Source organism: Lithobates pipiens, unplaced genomic scaffold (genome assembly GCF_037356315.1).
Source record: "Lithobates pipiens isolate NorthernLeopardFrog02 unplaced genomic scaffold, aLitPip1_a1.2 Scaffold_19, whole genome shotgun sequence".
Classification (NCBI taxonomy): Eukaryota; Metazoa; Chordata; class Amphibia; order Anura; family Ranidae; genus Lithobates; species Lithobates pipiens.
The window spans coordinates 146,100,585-146,121,578 of NW_027507764.1; the positions used below are offsets into that span (position 1 = coordinate 146,100,585).

The 20,994-nt window shown below is 41.0% G+C and overlaps 1 protein-coding gene across 1 annotated transcript in view; it reads left to right on the forward strand.

Moving 5' to 3' along the window:
• Window positions 1-20,994, forward strand: part of OXNAD1 (oxidoreductase NAD binding domain containing 1) — a 116,823-nt gene that overhangs the window by 81,919 nt on the left and 13,910 nt on the right. The window lies entirely within an intron of this gene.

Sequence of the window (20,994 nt, forward strand, 5' to 3'; positions counted from 1 at the left end):
AGTGGGGAGAGGGTTATCTATGAAATCCTAATTGATGTCAAAGTATTCAGTTCATTAAGGACATCTGCTTTGACCTTGGGGTCTTGTAATAATATCTCATTAAGACCCCAAGTAGGTGTTCTAGATGTCTTTTTGGTAGGTAGAACTGAAAATATTGGAGCATGGTCTTGGCAGACCTCTTTGACCTATACCTGCCTTGGAGTCTGGAGTTACACTTATTGCCAGAGCTAATGCTTTGCTTTGTTTGATTTGCCAAGCCAACAAGGTTGGTTCTCTAGTTGTCAGGAAGCACTCTGTAACAATTAGGAATGACATACAGCACTGTAATAGGCCTTAAGTAAACATCAATCTTTCATGACAAAAGAGGATGAGAGATGCTCATTGTCATTGCAGCCTCCAAACCCGCCTAGATATTATATGTGAACTTCAGTAAACTTCCGTGCAAAAGCAGTCCAAGCTTTTTTTGCTATTTTGTGTGAGTAGAAAGGAACAAACCTTCATCGGTCTGATGTTTTCCAGCAATTCTCATGAAAGCCTTAGTGGTCGCTTTTGATTCCCATCCTTTATCATGTTTGACCCCTGAGTTTTCTAGCTTAAATGTGTGAGGGGCATTGACCTTGTATTTTAACAGCTGTTTCCTTGAAAAAAATTGTAGACTCCATTAAAAATGAAGTCTACACAAATTTTTATGTTATGAGAATGGTGGATCATTCCTGCAACAATATTTTGGCTTGGCCACTTGTAGTCTCACCCAGGGGTGTATGTGACAAATTAGTAGCTATTTCTTAGAGAAATTTATTCAGTTTTATTGATGAATACAGGAGTTAGATCACAGCCAGTACACTGCAAACTGCTGCACTGTACACACGATCGGACATTCTGACAACAAAATCCATTGGATTTTTTCCCGACAGCCGTTGGCTCAAACTTGTCTTGTTGTTGGAAAATCCAATTGTTCAGAACGCGGTGACGTAAAACAAGTATGTCGGAACTATAAGCGGGCCAGTAGTCAATAGCTTTTGTCTCATAATTTATTCTGAGCATGCGTGGCACTTTGTGCGTCGGATTTGTCTACACACGATCGGAATTTCAACGATTGGATTTTGTTGTCGGAAAATTTTAGATCCAGATGTCAAACTTTGTGTGTCAGAAATTCCGACGGAAAAAGTCAGATGGAGCCTACACATGATTGGAATTTCTGACAACACAATCCGATTGCACATTTTCCATCGGAATGTCTGGCCGTGTGTACAGGGCATACTTGTGACAGATGGTTTAAAAGAAAGGTGATTTTTCAGTTTTATTTATTTAAACAGGGTTTTGACAAAAATGTAGCTAAGAGCTCATAAACGCGGGTGTATAATAAGTTGCATTCTCATTTGTATGAAAATTATCACAATGTTCAAATGTCATTCAAAAAAATTTTGTTTGGTTTTAACATTTGACTTTAGAATGAATGGACTTTAGCAAACAACAACATACACTGTTGGAAATTTGTTTGTTAGAGAAAAAATTTTCATCCTGCTGCTTTGGATTTTCTAGTCACTCTGGTTGAAAATGAACATCGATTTGATCCACTTATGATTAAGAAAAAATTTATAAGCTTTCTTAGAACCATCTTTTCCTAAAAAATGTTGTTTGAAATTCTACCTATCTATGGCCAGCTTAAACAGGGTAAAAGTTGAAACTTTTATACTGGGATGACAACGTTCTATACAGCTCAAATTTGCATATCTCAACAATGTGTTGTGGAGAGAAAAATACAAGAGCAGTTGAATTCTTGAAATGTTACAGTGCTGGAATGATGTTAGAAGTGAGGCGGACAACGATCACCCAGACGATGTTCTTGGATGAGTCAAAGGTTGATCTCTAAGTTAAGTTGGGTACATACTGGCTGAAAATTGGTCAGTTCAACGGGAACCGGCTTACTTTAGGTCATTGTATACAGCTATCTCCCCAACGATCGGCTTCTGTTGAAGGGACATGCTGGAAAACCAGCATCCAATCAGCACTCACAGCCAATGGCTGTAAATGCTGATCTGTGAATTATGGGGGGTGGGGAACCTGCTTTCAGCATTCAATAGAACAGCAGGGGAGATCTCCCGAACAAAATCACTTGTACTGATATGTACATTTTGTTTTTGTTTTTTTAAGTTCCACCCGCTGATTGAATGCAAAAAAAAAACCTGTCAGTGTATGCCAAGCTTAAGAAAAGGGGGGGCTGAGGAAAGAGAAGAAAAGAATGAGAGGGGGCAGGAGGGTGAACGTGAATGAGGTGGAATCGGGTGTAAACTCTTCTTTTCTCAGATACTTGCAACCTTCTTTATTAATGGGTGCTTCAATCTATATCTGACTTTTACCATAGTCAATCCAGGGTTGTTTATGTGTCCAAAAGGATTGTAGACAATTTTTAATTAATCAAAATGTTTTTTCCATGCATTTTATAGTTTAGCTTAGTTGCTAAAAAGGACAAAAACAATAGGTTTTTATCGTTTTTTATTTTGAATTGTACAAGTTAGTGTTTAGTGTTCAGTTAATGGGAAAATATAAGAGGTCAACTTATCAGAGCTAAATATAACTTGTATATTAATAACTCATAAATATAACTTATAAGAGTTAAATATAAGAGGTCAACTTGGGGGTATCGGATGTATGCATACATATTCATTCAAAGTTAGTAAAAGGTTAATGGTCAAGGCGGTGTTAGCGCATTTGAAGATTCAGTGGCATAGGAGTCAGGGGAATGGGTTTTTGTTTTGAATATTTATGTGATGATAGTGGATAGATTCTCTTATTTTGGTGTGTTTTCTACCACTGTAATACTCCATAGTTTGACACCTGGTGGGCTGAAGAATATGTTATCAGTGCATTAGGGTAGAGTTCTGGAAATTAGTTATCTTAAAAAAAAAAAATCTTTACCTTCACATCAGTAGTAAGTGGGCTATTCCGTGTAGTGGGGATGGGGGTACATTGCATTGTTTATAGGAGTAGACTGATGTTGCCCTTTTCCAGTAAAATATAAGACCACATGTTGTATGTTACAAAAAAGATGGGTAGGACTGGTGAACGTAATACCCAAACATGGTGAAGTCATTTGAAAACAAAAGGGCATTTTGATCAACTTGATAAAGCAATCCAAGATATTATAGATATGTTACCATGACTGAAATGGGTCCAGAGTAGGGGCTAAGTGGCAGAAAATAAAGGATTCATGTGATGGGGTATTTTATCTTTAAGAAGAGTAAAGCTATTTTTTTTTTTTGTTAAGTAATTTAAATTTACAGATTTTCTGACATTCCAGAAAACAAATTTTAGATCAGTCATTTAAACTTCTATGCTATGTGCACATCATAAGTAGAGGCACAATGACATGGCAAAAAAATCTAAACAAATAATGGTAAACCTTCTCAATAGGTTTCGTAGCGCTAATGATGGACTGGCCTGACTCACGTTGAAGTGGCATTTTTAGGCTATCATTTTTTTCCAGCATTAGATATAATCCAGAGCTGCTTGTGATGGTCTTGAGTAGAATTTAAAGTAGAATTTAAAGTTTGTCAAAGGCATAACTTAAAAATATACAATACACAAGTTGTGCCTCTGAATGCATTATTATTGCATGTATCTGACTGTAAAATAATGCTTATCTCACCATACTGCTTCTGTCTCTTGCTATTTATAGCAGTGATATGTTTAATGCTCGTGTTGCTTTTGCTGTTAGGATTATATTAGCATCCAGAAACATATGTGTGGCATAGTTCTATATGAAACAACACCCCTTCATGTTTTGCCAGCAGTGATGCTCCCGGAAACCCCTGTTACTGATATATTAGTTATACTTTTCTATATTTTAGAGGCTTTGTGTGCAGCCATTAATGTCTGCTCCAGAGGACATACAATCTGCATGACTGCAGGAAAGCAGAGCGTGGTCTAATCCTACTGGAGCTCTGCCAAACACATTTTGTAGGTGCCTATGGAGGTGGCCATTATCACATAAATTGTATTTTGTTTCACAAACAAATGCTCTATAAATAAGATAAATATGGATATTACAATTAGAACATATTTGGAGAACCAAATTCAGATTAACTAACTGAAAGACTGTGTACCACAGAAAATATCAGTTGCCTTAAAGTCAGGAGGTTTCTTGTCATTCTTCACGTGTCTCCTAGACACAAAAAAATGTGAAATTTTGCTAGGCGAAATTAGCCTGTTTTGTCATATATAACTTGTGTGATACTCCATTTAAAAAAATAAAATGAAACATTAACATTAAAATTGGTTAACATTGCTATTAGTTAAAGTGTAACTAAAGGCATAACTTTTTTTTTTTTAAGTTTTGGACAGATTGGAGATGGATTAGAACCCCTGTCAGGTTTTTAATGCGGTCTGTAGAAGTCTCTTCTACATTGGCAAAAGTTAATGTTTCTATAACTTTTACCTTTTTTAAATTTGGTGTCCCCCCCCCCCCCCCCCCCCCCACTACTCCACATTGCTACTAAGATTCAGGCTGATGTACTTCCATCTGCCATTTCTGCTGAGAACGCAACTGCCTGCTTTTCCAGAGACACAGCAACAGAACATCCGTCAGCATTTTGGTTATAGTGGCTTCTTTTCTAGACACACAAAAACCCTGTCAGTCTGCATATGTTTTGTGAGCACCCCTCAATTAGGAATGGCAGAGATGACATGCAGAGGGGCGAAGAAAAAAGGGCCCAATAGCACTTATGCAGCAAATGGCATTCAGGATAATGAGCAAAATGCTTAGGTTGATCCCCTGCATTGGAGCAAAGTCATATAATAACACAGCTCCCTTTCTCTAATTGTATCTCTTTCTCAGTCCTAAAATAGATGGCTTATCTGACTTTGGCAGATTTCACTGTAACTTTGATTTCTTTGAAAAAACGCTTTGCCCTTTTAGAACCTTTGGCCTCCCCACTACCGGGGACTATACAAGTGTATGACCCTAAACATCTTGATTTATTTTAAGACAATAGTGAAGGAAGGAGAGGTAGATGCAGACGAGGATCCTAAGTAGATACAAGCTAAGGCTAAGACTACCTTTTTTTGCATTGATACATGTCCCCTGGGGCAGGACCCAGGTCCCCAAACACTTTTTATGACAATAGCATGCATATAAGCCTTTAAAATTAGCACTTCTGATTTCTCCCTTTCGAATTTGCTGCAAACACCCCAAATTGTATTCGGCGAACACCAAATGTTTAAGTTGATCTTATGTTCGACTTGAACATCGGGTTCACCCCTAATGCAGAGGCTGTTTGTTCTATTTTGTCTTTTTTTCCCTACAATGTCACCAAGTTATGGTTGCCTTTTCCTTTTGCCCCCTCTCTTGATTGGCTTGGGGGGGGGGGGGGGGGGAGATAAAGGGTGAGAGAGGGGGATTCAGGTTCTTATACATATTTATACTGCTAGAGATTTACATGTTGACTTTTTTCAGATACTTTTGTCTTTGTTATTCTTTGTAAGCAGTCTGTATAAATACTTACAAACTTGCTTATTACTCAATACTCAATTGAATATGACTTTGTTATCGTATTATCCGACATGTATAACTCTACACAAATTTGATTCCTTGTTCTCTCGCTCTGTATTTTTGAAAATTTTCAATAAAAATAATCTTAATAAAAACAAAATTAAATATCTTGGAGTACAGTACAGGGACACAGGTCCCTCCCCTCTGTTCTCTCTTTCGCCTTATTGATGGTTACAAAACTGGAGTCCCACTGAATGGTCAAGGTTATATGAGGGTGCAGTGGGGGCATTCCCAGCAAAATATTTGCCAATATCCAATTACAGGAAAGTAGAGGCATATTACTTATGGCCTATGAATTCAAGTTTTACATCCTGTACTGTACTCCAAGATATGGAATATATAGGTATGGCAAAATTCAGGTTTTTAAGGATGTATATAGGCTGAATTCCAGGTATGGATTTTAAAGCATAATTGCATTGGTCTGGCTTGTACAACGTTGTAACTATGCATATTCAATTCCTTGTAGGATCCCTGTGAAAGCTAGGAGTCATTGTAGTATTCTCCGCTACTACAGTGATCACTGCTGTCTTCTGGGTCCCATGCTGAACTGCTGCATAGTAACCACAGGGGTTCGCCCACTTGGCAGCACAAGCAACATTCCTTGCATTTTTCTCAATGAATGCAAGGCATTCTCTGATTGGACAAGGCGGAGCAGTGATACCACAATCTCCACCTGGACTGAGAAAACGCCTTGCATTAATTGAGAATAATGCAAGGTGTTTTGTGAATGGTGCTCGTGCTGCCCAGTGGGCGAACCCCTGTGGTTACTATGCAACAGGGCAGCCATTCAGAGCAGGACTTGGACAACAGCAGCGATCACTGTTGTAGCAGAGGCTGTTAAAGTGATTTCCAGCCTTCACGCAGGTTCCATAGGTATGGCATTTGCATATTTACGTTGTACCAAGCTGGGTCATTGTAACTATGCTATATAATGCAAACCTGCTTTAGTGCAGATCTGCAATCATTTGTATCTTTTTTTTTTTTTTTTTTTCCATGTGTCTGGAGGTCAGCTATCAATTAACTTTACATTCATATAGACTTGTGTGAACAAGAAAAAGCGATCCAGAAGTCTTTTTACCTAAGTGACATTAATAGTCCATAGCCATTATGAAGTTGAGGAATTAAGGCATGGCGAATTACACCTTAAAATCGTGACTTTTACCTTTAAGTTTTCTTGCTCCTCGTATATTCTGTACATAGCACCAACACTACATGAATATCTCTAATAATTAATTTTTTAGGAGTACAAAACGTCTGCATTTTGTGTATGTGCTTTGAGCCTTTATCAGCTTTCCCCTGTTCCATACATCTTGCACAAATTAGAAAAATTATGCGCTTTTTTTCTCTACATTATAAGTTGGCAGTCAGACACTTCCTCCAAGAGCATCAAGATGTCTCACTGTTTTCATCACAGAACAGCAATGAATGGTTCCCTTTGCTGAAATGCTGCTTTATACAACACCTGGCCATTTGCCATGTCTAAGCAGCAGAGGAACAATACTACAAACAGCAGTTATTTACATCTCTGTTCACTGTGCGCATACATTTGCAGCTGTGATGTTGACTACAAAGTTAAAGCCTTGGAAAGACAAAAGATATCCCAAGCGCTGGCTAGTTTGGTCCTCCATCTGTGTGGAAGTCTGTTAGTTTAGAAGAAGCACGAGTTCCAGGATACCAGGATTAGTGTGGGCTTTCAAATTCTGAAAAAATAATTATGAAATAAATAGACACATGAGCATGTGTTTGTGTACCCGGGAATATGTGACTGTGTGGTCATTTGAGCCTAGTTGAGGATATAAAACAGTCGCATATCAGGATATTAAATGATAGGTTTTTCCATGCTTCTAATCTAACCAGGGATTTTGGTGGGCCTTAAGGGCTGTGCATCAGGTTCAGGAGAGTGTAATACACAGAGCGCTGGGTTCAGGAGAGTGTAATACACAGAGCGCTGGGTTCAGGAGAGTGTAATACGCAGAGCGCTGGGTTCAGGAGAGTGTAATACACCAAGCGCTGGGTTCAGGAGAGTGTAATACACAGAACGCTGGGTTCAGGAGAGTGTAATACACAGAGCGCTGGGTTCAGGAGAGTGTAATACGCAGAGCACTGGGTTCAGGAGATCGTAATATACAGAGCACTGGGTTCAGGAGATCGTAATATACAGAGAGCTGGGTTCAGGAGAGTGTAACACACAGAGCGTTGGGTTCAGGAGAGCGTAATACACAGATCATCAATGCAGCCTGATCAGTGACCATAAGCTCAGCCTCACCAGTGCCCATCAACACAGCCTCAAGCCACCAGTGCCCATCAATGCAACCTCCAGTCACCAATGCCCCTCAATGCAGTCTCATTATCAGTGCCCATTAATACAGCCTCATCAGTGCCCAGCCATCAATGCCCATCAGTACAACCTCATCAGTGCCCATTAATGCAGCCCCATCAGTGCTCATCAGTACAGCCTCATCAGTGGCCACCCAGCAGTGCCCATCAATGCAACCTCATCAGTGCCCAGCCATTAGTACCCATCAATACAGCCTCATCATTGCCTATCAATGCAACCTCATCAGTGCCCAGCCATCAATACAGCTGCATCAGTGCCCAGCCATCAATACCCATCAATGCAGCCTCATCATCAGTGTCTGGCCCCATCCCATTAGCCTTACCTGGCTCAGCTGGCAGTGGTGTTCCCAGGCATCTGAAGAGGAGAGCCGCCGCGTCCGGTCTACACAAAATGGGCCGAGTGACACACAAGGTCCCCCCTCCAGGACCGGGTAGGCTCCTATGATGGATGGCTCAGCTGTTCCGGGACACGGGACCTCATGTGTCACTCGGCTGCAACGGGTAAGTGGAAGATGGAAATCCCCGGCCGCTCTGTAAAATGGCGGTCCTCACCCCCCCCCCCCCCTCCTAAAGCCATTGAGCAGCGCGCTGTCAATTGTAGCGCAGAAGCCAGGCTTCTGTGTTTACAAGTGACAGAAAATAACAGTGAAACTGCATTTGGCCATCCATGGCCTATTTTATGGAAGGGGCCTGGTGCTGCAGCTCCACTAGCCCCTATGTTAATCTGGCCCTGAATCTAACCCTCAATGATAAAGCTGCAATCAGTTAGTGAGTGAATTTCACGATTGGCAAAAATGTGTAAACAAAATTAGAGCTGCACAAAAATTACTATACACTTCACAAAATGTATATGATGTTAAAGGGGTTGTAAAGTCAGAAGGTTTTTTATTTTAATACATTCTATGCATTTAGATAAAAAGCCTTCTGTGTGCAGCAGCAGTCCCCCTCAGCCCCCCTAATACTTACCTAAGCCCATCTAGATCCAGCAATGATGCAGGAGTGTCTAGGCTGCCCTGGACTTCAAGCTTCGTTGGCTGAGACAGCAGCGCCACGCCATTGGCTGCCACTGCTGTCAATCAGTCAGTCAGCCAATGAGGAGAGAAAGGGGGCAGGGCTGGGCTGCAGCTCCGTGTCTGAAATTACACGGGGGAGCTGCAGCTTGGCTTGGGTGCCCCCACAGGAAGCTGCTTGCTGTGGGAGCACTCAAATGAAGGAAGGGGCCATGAGCATCAAAGAGGGATCCGAGAAGAGGAGGATCCGGGCTGCTCTGTGCAAAATCACTACACAGGCCAGGTAAGTATAATATGTTTGTTATTTTTAACTGCTTGCGGACCAGCCGCCGCAGTTTTACTGCAGCAGGTTGGCTCCGCTGCGCGAAATCACGATATACTACGTGATCTCGCAGGGCTTGCATAGCAGGCACGCGCCCACCGCAAGCTCCGTGAGTCGGATTGCGTGGCCCGCGTACTTTATGTCCGCAGGGATACCTGCGATAGTCTCACGGAGAGGAAGAACGGGGAAATGCTAATGTAAACAAGCATCTCCCCGTTCTGACTAGTGACACTGTCACTGATCATAGCTCCCTGTGATCAGGAGCATGATCAGTGATGTGTCACACGCAGCCCCCCCACAGTTAGAATCACTCCCTAGGACACACTTAACCCCTACAGCTCCACCTAGTGTTAACCCCTTCACTGCCAGTCACATTTACACATTAATCAATGCAATTTTAATCTCACTGATCTCTGTATAAATGTGAATGTTCCAAAAATGTGTCAAAATTGTCCGATCTGTCCACCATAATGTCGCAGTCACAATAAAAATCGCAGATCGCCGCCATTACTCGTAAAAAAAAAAATATATATATTAATAAAAATGCCATAAAACTATCCCCTATTTTGTAGAGGTGATAACTTTTGCACAAACAAATCAATAAATGCTTATTTTATTGTGATTTTTTTTTAAAAATATGTAGAAGAATACATGCCTAAACTCAGGGAAAAAATGTTTTTATTTATTTTTTGGGGATATTTATTAGAGCAAAAAATATTGTGTTTTTTTTTTCAAAATTGTCGATCTTTGTTTATACCGCAAAAAATAAAAACCGCAGAGGTGATCAAATGCCACCAAAAGAAAGCTCTATTTGTGGGAAAAAATTATGTCAATTTTGTTTGGGAGCCACGTCGCACAACCGCGCAATTGCCAGTTAAAGCGGCGCAGTGCCGAATCGCAAAAAGTGCTCTGGTCTTTGGCCAGCTAATCCTCCGGGGCTGAAGTGGTTAACAAATAAAAAAAAAAGGAGACTTTAGTATCACTTTAAGAAAAAATTGTCAAATTCATCTCAAACATAATAAATATGTATTATATTTAATAGAGTTAAAAAAAAGTGCAGAAAATCTTTAAAGAACCCTTGTGTGTGTGTATGTGTGTGTGTGTGTGTGTGTGTGTATATATATATATATATATATATATATATATATATATATATATATACAGTGCCTTTGCGAAAGTATTCGGCCCCTTGAACTTTTCAACCTTTTGCCACATTTCAGGCTTCAAACATAAAGATATAACATTTTTATTTTTTGTGAAGAATCACCAACAAGTGGGACACAATTGTGAAGTGGAACGAAATCTATTGGATATTTTTAACTTTTTTAGCAAAATTATTCGGCCCCTTTACTTTCAGTGCAGCAAACTCACTCCAGAAGTTCAGCGAGGATCTCTGAATGATCCAATGTTGTCCTAAATGACTGATGGTGATAAATAGAATTCACCTGTGTGTAATCAAGTCTCTGTATAAATGCACCTGCTCTGTGATAGTCTCAGGGTTCTGTTGAAAGCGCAGAGAGCATCATGAAGACCAAGGAACACACCAGGCAGGTCCGTAATACTGTTGTGGAGAAGTTTAAAGCCGGATTTGGATACAAAAAGATTTCCCAAGCTTTAGGCTGCTTTCACACTGGGGCGGTATTCAGGCGTTACAGCGCTAAAAATAGCGCCTGTGTAACGCCTGAAAAAAACCGGCCCCTTTAACTCCAGTGTGAAAGCCGGAGGGCTTTCACACTGGAGCGATGCGCTGGCAGGACGGTGAAAAAAGTCCTGCCAGCCGCATCTTTGCAGCGGTGAAGGAGCGGTGTATTCACCGCTCCTTTACCGCTGCTACCCATTGAAATCAATGGGACACCGCGGCAATACCGCCGGCAAAGCGCCGCTGCAGCGGCGCTTTGCGGGCGCTTTGCGGGCGGGTTTAACCCCTTTTCGGCCGTTAGCGGGGGTTAAAACCACCCCGCTAGCGCCCGCGCACCGCCGCTAAAACGACGGTAAAGCGCCGCTAAAAATAGCGGCGCTTTACCGCCGACGCTGCTCTCGCCCCAGTGTGAAAGCAGCCTTAAACATCCCAAGGAGCACTGTGCAAGCAATCATTTTGAAATGGAAGGAGTATCAGACCACTGCAAATCTACCAAGACCTGGCCGTCCCTCTAAACTTTAAGCTCAGACAAGGAGAAGACTGATCAGAGATGCAGCCAAGAGGCCCATGATCACTCTGGATGAACTGCAGAGAACTACAGCTGAGGTGGGAGAGTCTCTCCATAGGACAACAATCAGTCGTACACTGCACAAATCTGGCCTTTATGGAAGAGTGGCTAGAAGAAAGCCATTTCTCAAAGATATCCATAAAAAGTCTCGTCTAAAGTTTGCCACAAGCCACCTGGGAGACACGCCAAACATGTGGAAGAAGGTGCTCTGGTCAGATGAAACCAAAATCAAACTTTTTGCCCACAATGCAAAACGATATGTTTGGCGTAAAAGCAACACAGCTCATCACCCTCAATACACCATCCCAACTGTCAAACATGGTGGTGGCAGCATCATGGTTTGGGCCTGCTTTTCTTCAGCAGGGACAGGGAAGATGGTTAAAATTGAGGGGAAGATGGATGCAGCCAAATACAGGACCATTCTGGATGAAAACCTGTTGGAATCTGCAAAAGACCTGAAACTGGGACGGAGATTTCTCTTCCAACAAGACAATGATCCCAAACATACAGCAAAATCTACAAAGGAATGGTTCACAAATAAACGTATCCAGGTGTTAGAATGGCCAAGTCAAAGTCCAGACCTGAATCCAATCGAGAATCTGTGGAAAGAGCTGAAAACTGCTGTTCACAAACGCTCTCCATCCAACCTCACTGAGCTCGAGCTGTTTTGCAAGGAAGAATGGGCAAGAATTTCAGTCTCTCGATGTGCAAAACTGATAGAGACATACCCCAAGCGACTTGCAGCTGTAGTCGCAGCAAAAGGTGGCTCTACAAAGTATTAATGCAAGGGGGCCGAATATTTTTTTATTAGTTAAAAAAGTTTCAAAAATCCAATAGATTTCGTTCCACTTCACAATTGTGTCCCACTTGTTGGTGATTCTTCACAAAAAATAAAATTTTTATATCTTTATGTTTGAAGCCTGAAATGTGGCAAAAGGTTGAAAAGTTCAAGGGGGCCGAATACTTTCGCAAGGCACTGTGTGTGTGTGTGTGTGTGTGTGTGTATATATATATATATATATATATATATATATATATGATGCAGATGGCTCCCTTCAAAATCTGTAGCATAGATATGGCTCAAGCAGAGAAAACAAAGAAACCTACCTCATTGCTTTGCATTAAAACTATGAATTCACTTTAAAAAATCTAAAAACTCACAATAGATGGTGCATCCAGATTGTGAAAAAAATGTAGAGTATATACAGCAAAAAGTGCCTTCCATGGAGATGCCTCCTTTTGTTGTTTTCAAGTGTTTGTAAAACCCCACCTCTGGATTGCGTCAATAGGCTCCACCCTACGCGTTATGTCATGAAGACATCTACATGTGCACTGGAATTTATTTTCACTTTTTGTGCACTGCAATACATGTAAGTACAGTATAATATATTTTTATTAGGTTTAAGATTAATTTGACAGTTTGTAGTTGACACCATATAGTTTTTGTGATGTGTAGTGTAATTTTAAATACTTTGAAAAAATGACATTGCCTTTAAATTAAAAGACAGTTCACACTGTTTCTTTTCAAAAGGAGTGGCATTTTATGTGAATTTTTGACAGGTTTTCAGTGCATGCATTGTGCAAAATGTAGTAGAAATTCTGCTTGCAGAACCTTTTTTTTTTTTTTTTTTTTTAAACAAACGGATCAGAATGCATAGCTGTGTACAACAATGATGTTGAAAATAATGACAGAGATCTCAGCATGCATTTCATGCACAGTGTGAAAAATATTAGTAAGCCCTGGTGCCAATCAAAAATATGCTGAAAAATATGAAGCTGCCCCTTTAAGTGAATAAACCACCTCTGAAAAGTGAACCAATGAAAAGCAAGGCGCTAAGACATATGTGATCATTACATTTGAACAAAGGATAAAAAACAATCCAAATATACTTCAGCGACCAAAGGTGATGTTTTTTTTTTATTTATAAGAATTATTAATAAATATTGCACAATCCAAAAATGTTTTGTAAATCTTGCTGAAGAAAGTTCCAGTCACAAAGTGTACAAAATGCATGCTTACCAATAGCATCTATGATGTCATAGGGTACTAACCTTTTTGCACGTTGTTTTCACAATGTCCCACCTTAAGAATGGTATATGGGAAACCACCACCAACTGATCTCCTCAAACATTAATAACTGAGACCGAGGGAGAGATAATAATCCAGAATAGTGTGATATCATTTTTTTAAAAGTCAAAACAAGGATTAAAAATATAAATTTGCCACTCACATTTCAAGGTGCTATAGTCAGCACCAACCCAACCAGCCCAATGAAATTAGGCTTATACTACCCCTCACCCCTTCAGACTTGCTTTATAAATATCTTCCTTCACTCACGTATAAATAAATAAAAGACAATTTTGTTTTCTACAAGAAAGGTATGCTGATGGACATCTCTACATCCTTGCTTAGATGGATCACACCTTCCCTCCAGTTTACTGCAACACTCTTAAAGGATGACTAAAGGTTCCCCTTTTATTTTAAAAAAAACAAACATGTCATACTTGCCTCCTCTGTGCAGTTGGTTTTGCACAGAGTGGCCCCGATCCTTCTCTTCTGGGGTCCCTCAGTGGCACTCCTGGCTCCTCTTCTTCTTGAGTGCCCCATTGAAGAAGTGCGCTCCCTCGGGGCACTCATGGGGGCATGCTCCCATGTCCTGCTGCTGCATCCATTGACACAGACAGCAGGACTCGGCTCCGCCCCCCCCCAGGTGCCAACGTCATTGGATTTGATTGACCGGAGCGGGAGCCAATAGCTACGCTGCTATCAATCTATTCAATCAGGACCTAAGACACTGGCTGGATCGGTGTGCTCTTCCCCGGCACAGGAACGATTGGGCTCAGGTAAGTAAAAGGGGATTCTGGGGGGCTGGTGCACTACAAGAGGTTTTTCACCTCAATGCATAGAGTCGAAAAACCGCAAGGGTTTACAACCCCCTTTAAGTTATCAAGCATTGATCTGTATGATGTGGCACCAGTAGCACTTTCAGAATATGATACCAGCAAATATACTTTAACCTCTCACTGTGGGAGCTTTCATGTCCAGCATCCATTTGAAGGCTTAAAAAAAAAATGAAAACATTTGGAGAAAATATTATTTTTTTACTCACCTCTAAATGCCTGTTGCTAGGGGATCCCTCATAGTCTACCTCCTTCAGCGCCTGGGCTCCTGATGTCACTTCCCTCGGTGCAGGAAGGGAGATCGCCTCTCCCCCCTCCCTCTTGTCAATCATCTGGGACAAGTGACAGGTGCCGGATGATTGCGTGGCCAGTCACGGCGCGCGGCTCGCAAATGCGTAGTCGGTGCCCGGCTGTGAAGCCACAAGCTGGGCGTCCACAGTTAAAATGCCGGAGCCGCCGAGCGGAGAGGGAGACAAACAGGGCTTCAATCCCCCACATCGCCGGACCCTTGGACAGGTAAGTGTCCGATTATTTGTAGCTGCTGACTTTTTTTTAGTTTTTTTGTTTTAAGCGGAACACTGCTTTAAAGCATAAGACAGAACAGCACAGTAAATGTAAATAGGGAAATATCCAGACAAAAGAGTTTGTCTTGGTGAGGATACAGGTTCATTGTCTATCTGCTGAGCATACTTTATGCATGGAGTTTCTATGTTTCCCTGTGTGTGGGGACTCTATGGGTGACCTGATTTTCTCCAAAAACCAAACAAACTTATTTATTTAGGTAAAACCTTTATCTCAAAAGGAAAACAAATGTTTGCTGTAACTGATTTTAAAGTATTAGCTGGAATTTGTCTTCAGTGTGTTAGTGTATTTAAATCTGCTACTCCGTCGAATGCTCCCCTCCCTCCAGACTGACAATGCTGCTGTTCAAAGGTGCCCCTGTGCTCATTCCTCCAGAGTGGAGGTAGGAGTACTTAAAATTATCAGCTTTTATTTTATTTTTTATATTTATTTAGGTAAAGCTTTTTATCTCAGGGAAAAAAACTGTTTGCTGTAACAGATTATTTAGTATTAGTCTATCTGCAGCCCTCTCTTGTCTACATCTGTTCAAAGTCCAGAATTTATACAGCTTGCCTAAGCTTCCAGAAAGCAGCGGGCGGACAGCTGAAGTTACACTCTGCAGAGCTTAGTGTGAGCTGATTGAAGAAAGTGACCCCCCCCCCCCCTTCACACAACACATGGGAACAGAGCTAAGGTTGTCAATCACAGGCAGTGTGCTGGAGCTTTATCTCTTATCAGCTTTAGTATGGAGATGAAGGGTGCAGGCTCAGCAGAAGCAATTAGTAGAAAAAGGAAGATGGACGGCTGCACTCCAATACAACACCTTTATTGTAAAACGTAATCCATTCACCAACAGAGGCACAGGTACAGCTCCTCTGTTGGTGAATGGATTATGTTTTACAATAAAGATGTTGTATTGGAGTGCGGCCGTCCATCTTCCTTTTCTGCCAACTCCTTTTTACCTCTTGGTGTTAGACAAACTAGGCAGAATGGGGCAGCAGACAAAGGACACTTAGTGCTCTGGATTGAGACACCCTATAGAGGGATATGCTTTTTCATATTTCATGTCTGAGGATTACAACCACTATAAATCCGCTAGTACATCTGACACTCGCCCCCGCCCGACTGACCATGCTGCTTTGCAAATCTGCCCCCCTGTGCTCATTTATCCAGAGTAGTGTCTGTACACACAGGAGGTGTGTTACAGGCCAGATCGCCAATTGAAAAACATGGGTAAAGCCTAAAAACTACATCCAGTGATTGGTAAAGTGCATATATATCATGTTGTAAAGCGCTGAGCAAACTGTTGGCGCTATATAAAACCTGTATAATAATAATATTACATTTTTCGTTTTGGGTTTAATACTGCTTTAACCAGTTCCAGACTGCCCACTGCATGAAACAACATACCCTGTGCGTTGTCTGCACTCCCTGGTTTGGGGCGTGCGCAGGCCACACGCGATTGTTCAGGGAAATGACAGAATGGCGGTCTGCCTATGTAAACAAGGCAGACCGTTGTTCTGTCACAGACATAGAGATCTTGTGTACCTACTAATCAGGAACACAGCTCTCTATTTGTCTAGTGCATCCATCCCCCACAAAGTAAGAAAGCACACATTTAGCCATTTGATTGCCCCTGATGTTAACCCCTTCCCTGCCAATGTCATTTACACAATGTCAGTGCGTTTTTTTTTTGTTTGTTTTTTTAGCACTGATCACTCTTGTCACTGGTCCCCAAAAAGTGTAATTTCGGGTCCAATTTGTGAGCCGCAATGTCACAGTCCCACTAAAAATCGTTGATCGCCGATATTGCTAGTAAAAAATAAAAAGTTCCTAAATCCATCCTATAATTTGTAGATGCGATAACTTTTGCGCAAACCAATCCATATACACTAAATCGGATTTGTTTTACCAAAAATTTATAGCAGAATACAAATTGGCCTAAATTGATGAAGAAATTTGATTTTTTTTTTTATTGAATATGTTTTATAGCAGAAATTAAAAAATATTTATTTCTTTCTCAAAATTGTCAGACATCAATTTTATTTGGGTACAGCATCTCATGGCCGCGCAATTGTCAGTTAAAGTAATGCAGTACCGTATCGCAAAAAATTACCTGGTCATTACGGGGGTAAATCCTTCCAGGGTTGAAGTGGTTAATAAAACACTGCAGGCAACTTATGTTTTTGAGAAACTCTCCACAGTAGTATGATGCAAGAGATGCCAAACCCAGCTACAACACACAGGGAAGATTTAAAGAGGAAGTAAACCCATCAGGGTTTACTTCCTCTTTGATTCCCTGCAAAGTTAAAGCATAATAGACTACTATGCATCGCATTGTAGCCCATTATGTGTCACTTACCTGACACAGGAGCCAGTGAAGTCACCGCTGTCCCCTGTAGTCTGGAGCATCCATCTTCTTGGTGGGTCTCGCTGCTCCGCCGCTTTCATTCGGCAAAGCCACGATGACGTCACTCCCGCGCATACGCACGGGAGCCGCCACTCGTGGCATATTGCCGTTGACAGCGGCGCGCTCAGTGCGCCTGTGTGCTGCTGTCTACAGCACATTCGCTGTAGACAGCGGTGCCTGTCTTTCGGCAAATATCTCCTAAACCGTGTAAGTTTAGGAGATATTTCTTGGACCTACAGGTAAGCCTTAATCTAGTCTTACATGTAGGTCAAAGTTGGTTGTAAGGGTTTACAACCACTTTAACATCTGGTGTATGTGGAGAGATATGTAAAAGCCCAGCACATGGTATCCAAGCTCAACAAGAGCTGGAGAGCTCCTGCAGCACAGAAGGTTTGTTGAGCTTGTATACTATGTGCTGGGCTTTTCCATATCTCTCCACATACACCAGATGTTACATCTTCCCTGTGTGTTATGGCTGGGTTTGGCATCTCTTGCATCATACCAAAATCCACCTAGGGCTTCTGTGGACACTCACTCATTCTTTTCACCCATCATTGTTTTTTTTTTATTATTGTTCGTCTCCTGATGAAGACTCTCTCAGTTGAAATGCGTTGAGGTTCAATACCATTGACAAATTATCATTGAAGACAACTTTACATGATGGCATCCAGATATGAGATGTACCTGATTGATACCTGTATCGATTGTAATTTTTTATTTTATGTTGCTGATTTTAATTTGTATTTAATAAAGAAATATCTTTTTTATTAAACTTTTATGGTTCTGGGTGCCTATGCAAAGTCCTATTTCATGTTTTTGTACTCCATATTGCACTATGGATGGGGTACCCAGACATATCATTTGGTCAGGTGAGAGCAATAAGAGACAACATGTGAAGGCCTTCTCTGGTCTTCTAAGCCAGTGTTTCTCAACTCCAGTCCTCAAGGCACCCCAACAGGTCATGTTTTCAAGAATTCCCTCCGATGAAACAACAGTGGTAATTACTGAGACAGTGAAACTGATCACCTGTACAAAATAATGGAAAGCCTGAAAACATGACCTGTTGGGGCTCCTTGAGGACTGGAGTTGAGAAACTGTTCTAAGCAATGTACAGTATGTTAGACCTCAGTATATCTCCAGCTTACAGGCTCTGTGTTATCACGTTTCCTTTGTTGATGTCACAGTAATGATCTCCTTTCATGTGGATGACAGTTCCCTGTGATCTCATAATTAGGCAGGCGTAGCCGTACCTACTATGCGTTTAGACTATGTATGGATGCCATGCTCACAATAAAACAATCTTTATTGTAGCAATATCTTCTAGCTGAATGATCCCATAAACGTGATTTGAATTGTTTGGATGCATAGTTGTATTTCATCAACGCATGATATTTTTTCTTGGATGTTGTAGTCGTAAATGGATAAAAAAGATCTCCAAAGGAGAACATGAAATTGTATGAAACATTATTTCTAAGTCAGCTATTTATTTCCTATATTTAGACCAGCGCATTTGAACCTGTAAACAATGGCCTGCCGATGTTTATTATCGACTAACGCTCAGCCTGGCTTCTTGCTTTATTGTGAGCATAACTGGTGCCCAGTGGGATAGGGAGAAGCTATGCTTGGGATAAATGGTGTGAACAAAAGCCTTTAAACTGCTTTCTGTAGCTTATTTTTTTGCCTACATTCAATTTGAGTGGAAATGACTCGCCTCTGCCACCTTCACAGCTGCACACAAGAAGAAATCAGCAGCTTTACGCTTTGAAAATGCAAATGCTGCCTTTTACAAACAGTTCTCACACAGGTAGATGAATGCATTGGGCTTAAATATGGCTTCTTTTTTTTGAAGACCATATCAAATTTGATGCAGCCAGTCCGAAACAAACAAATATTTATAATTATGTGTCCACTCTATACTGTAGGAGGACGTGCAGAAAAATGTATTTTTTTTGTTTGTTTTCTAGTTGTGCTCATAAGTGTACAAAAAGTGTTGCGCTAAAGAAAAATGTGAGAGATGTGTTGAATAATGACTAAATATCACACTCGTTTGCATATAAAGATAACCAATATCAAAACAAAATGAGATATATACAAAAATATATATAAAAAAAAAAAAAAAAAAAAAAGATGTGAAGAAGTCCTTTGTTAAAAGGTCGTAATAATTGTGCTCGCCCTTAGTGCAGACAAAAGAATATTGAAATGTTCATTTCATCCGTGATATATTTGATCCAGAGAAGAACACCCTGGTGCAGACACCACTCGCAAAAGAAGGATGTAAGCTTACCGACTCCCAATGACCCCTATAAGCAAACGCTCCAGGGGTCAGAAATGCTTTCCAATTGTATCGATAGAAGATCATCCAATCAGGGAAGATGAGCTTTAGATGTTGATGCTGATGCTAACTCCTCTCTCGTTCAAGCTGAATTGGACACGGAAGCAATACTCCCAGAAAGATCACACCCTCATTCATGGGATCATTGTGGACAAGAAGAAATGGGGCCACATAGCATAATTCCGTATAGTAAATAAATGTTTTGGAGAAGTGAAAAAAGCGCTTTACAGATAATAAGCAGCAGTAGAGTCCCCCCGCCGCGTTTCGTCTTATTTAGACATCGTATGGGGTGTACTCATGCCTAAAGAATCTTTTTGTTTTTCCCCTTTGCCTATTTTAAATGTTGCATGTGTGGGTCATGTCCTGTGTTGGAAAGGAAAAGCATATTTTTTGAAGGGGAGGTAGATAACAAATGAATATGCAAATTTCTCCAAATAAAATATGAATCTGTATTCAAAGTGTACCTTAGCACAAACGCGTAAAATATATTGCAGTTTACCAGTGCTTAGATGTGGTGGCCGTCCATGCTTTCTTTTTCCTTTTTCACCCTGTAATCTTGCAAGTAACAAACTTCCCATCCCTTGGTGTCTACACTTATTTCTCTATTGTATCTATAAAAGGAGCCGTGGTTGTCACACAGGCAGGACCTAAAACATGTCTAGCCTATTTCATCTCCATTATATGGTGGAATGATGGGAATAGCAGTTAAAGTTATTTGTGTTTTCTTTTAAAGTGACCTTCTGTTTTTTTTTTTTTTTTATCTAATATAACAAACATGTTATACTTTAATGCTCTCTGCAATGGTTTTGCACAGAGCAGACCTGATCCTCCATTTCTAGGGTCCCCCACCAGCGCCCTGATCCTCCATTTCTAGGGTCCCCCAAAGCCACTTTCCATGGTGGCACTAGTCTCGTCTATTGACATAGACCGAGCGACTCGCCCCTGCCCCTCGTCACAGCATTTGTTTGGCAGCAGCAGGCGTAAATGGCTGCCGCTGCTATCAATCTGCCCGATGAGGAGGGAGACAGCGGTGAGGATTGGATCAGGCTCAGGTAAGAAAAAGGGGCAGGAGGGCTTCTACAGCACAGAAGGTTTTTTAGAATATAATGCATCAAGTTAAAAAAACTTTTTGCTTTAGAGCCACTTTAAGTTCCCAAGAAGTGACAAGGGCACAGCATTCCTGGCAAGAAATAACAGGTATTTTCTGTACTTACTAAAAATCTTCTTATTCTAAAAAGTAAAAAAAGCAGATATATATTAATTTTTTTTGTTTAGTTATACTTAACAAGACCTGTACGGTGTCCAAAAAGGCAAACAAAGAATTAGTCACCAGTCTGTAGTCACCCTACAGTTGATTTCTCCA